The 2,359-nt window shown below is 30.9% G+C and overlaps 1 non-coding gene across 1 annotated transcript; it reads right to left on the bottom strand.

Moving 5' to 3' along the window:
• Window positions 1–1,748: 1,748 nt before the first annotated feature.
• Window positions 1,749–1,856, bottom strand: LOC148567790 (small nucleolar RNA R71). Its single transcript, XR_015881510.1, has one exon. It is a non-coding gene; the product is annotated as a small nucleolar RNA R71 (small nucleolar RNA).
• Between the last annotated feature and the right edge of the window lie 503 nt (window positions 1,857–2,359).

Below are 2,359 nucleotides of genomic sequence, written 5' to 3'. Positions count from 1 at the left end.
GGTGTTTTTTCTTGTTTTTCATATGCATTTTCAATTTGTTAGTATCTAAAGTTTGAAAATTTCTATGTTTGGTGTCTTACATGTTTTTATTTTCTTAAAAAATTTTCAAAAATAAGTTCTTCGTGTTCATCTTGACATTCAAAGTGTTCTTGGTGTTCATATTGACATTCAAAGTGTTCTTGCATGCATCATGTGTTTTGATTCATAATTTTCATGTTTTGAGTCTTTTGGTTGTTTTTTTTCTCTTTCTTCATTAAAAATTCAAAATAAAAAAAATATCTTTTCCTTATTCTCTCATAAATTTTCGAAAAATTTGGTTTGATTTAGTCAAAAAGTTTTTAAATTTAATTGTTTCTTATGAGTCAAATCAAATTTTTAATTTAAAAATTCTATCTTTTTCAAATCTTTTTCAAAAATCAAATCTTTTTCATTTTTTCTTTCATAATTTCAAAATTTTCAAAATTTATTTTCAAAATCTTTTTCTTATTTCTATTTCATATTTTTGAAATTAACGCTAACAATTAATGTGATTGATTCAAAAATTTTAAGTTTGTTACTTGCCTAGTAAGAAAGGTTCAATCTTTAAATTTTAAAATCATATTTTTTTTTGTTTCTTGTTAGTCAAGTAATCAACTTTAATTTTCAAAATCAAATCTTTTTAAATTTCTTTTTCAAATCTTTTTCAAAATAAATTTCAAACACATCTTTTTCAAAATCAATTTCGAAATCTTTTCTAACCTCTTATCTTTTCAAAATTGATTTTCAAATCTTTTTCAATTAATCCTATCTTTTTGTTTGATTCTTATCTTTTTCAAAACTACCTAACTAATTTTCTCTCTCTAATTTTCGAAAATCACTAACCTCTTTTTCAAAATTTCTTTTCATTAACTAATTATTTTAAATTTTAATTTTAATTTTATTCCTTTTCGTATTTTCGAATTATAACTAATATTTAAAATAAAAACAAAAATATTTTTTATTTTATTTATTTTAATTTTCGAATTCTTCTCTCTCTCATCTCCTTCTATTTATTTATTTATCTACTAACACTCCTCTTTCAGTCAAAAATTCGAACCCACTATTCTCCTCTGTGTTCAAATTCTTATCTTTTCCTTCTTCTATTCTTCTCTTCTTATACTCATATAAGGAATCTCTATACTGTGACATAGAGGATTCCATGTTTTCTTTTCTGTTCTCTTCTTTTTCATATGAGCAGGAACAAGGACAAGAACATTCTTGTTGAAGCTGATCCTGAACCTGAAAGGACTCTGAAGAGGAAGCTAAGGGAAGCTAAAGCACAACTCTCTGGAGAAAATCTGACAGAAATTTTCGAAAAAGAAGGAGACATGGCCGGAAATAATAACAATGGTGGACATGCAAGGAAGATGCTTGGTGACTTTACTGCACCAAATTCCAACTTACATGGAAGAAGCATCTCAATCCCTGCCATTGGAGCAAACAATTTTGTGCTAAAGCCTCAATTAGTTTCTCTGATGCAACAGAATTGCAAGTTTCATGGACTTCCATCAGAAGATCCTTTTCAGTTCTTAACTGAATTCTTGCAGATCTGTGATACTGATAAGACCAATGGAGTTGATTCTGAGGTCTACAGGCTTATACTTTTCCCGTTTGCTGTAAGAGACAGAGCTAGAATATGGTTGGACTCTCAACCTAAAGAAAGCCTGAAATCTTGGGATAAGCTGGTCACGGCTTTCTTAGCCAAGTTTTTTCCTCTTCAAAAGCTTAGCAAGCTTAGAGTGGATGTTCAAACCTTCAAACAGAAAGAAGGTGAATCCCTCTATGAAGCTTGGGAGAGATACAAGCAACTGACCAAAAAGTGTCCTTCTGACATGCTTTCAGAATGGACCATCCTGGATATATTCTATGATGGTCTGTCTGAATTATCTAAGATGTCATTAGACCATTCTGCAGGTGGATCCATTCACCTAAAGAAAATGCCTGCAGAAGCTTAGGAACTCATTGACATGGTTGCAAATAACCAGTTCATGTACACTTCTGAAAGAAATCCTGTGAGTAATGGGACGCTTCAGAGGAAGGGAGTTCTTGAAATTGATACTCTGAATGCCATATTGGCTCAGAATAAAATATTGACTCAGCAAGTCAATATGATTTCTTAAGTCTGAGTAGATTGCAAGCTGCATCCAACAGTACTAAAGAAGCATCCTCTGAAGAAGAAGCTTATGATCCTGAGAACCCTGCAATAGTAGAGGTGAATTACATGGGAGAACCCTATGGAAACACCTATAATTCCTCATGGAGAAATCATCCAAATTTCTCATGGAAGGATCAACAAAAGCCTCAACAAGGCTTTAATAATGGTGGAAGAAACAGGTTTAGC

This window comes from Arachis ipaensis, chromosome B4 (genome assembly GCF_059453495.1).
Source record: "Arachis ipaensis isolate K30076 ecotype BB chromosome B4, ASM5945349v1, whole genome shotgun sequence".
Classification (NCBI taxonomy): domain Eukaryota; kingdom Viridiplantae; phylum Streptophyta; class Magnoliopsida; order Fabales; family Fabaceae; genus Arachis; species Arachis ipaensis.
This window is presented reverse-complemented; position numbering and strand designations above follow the sequence as displayed.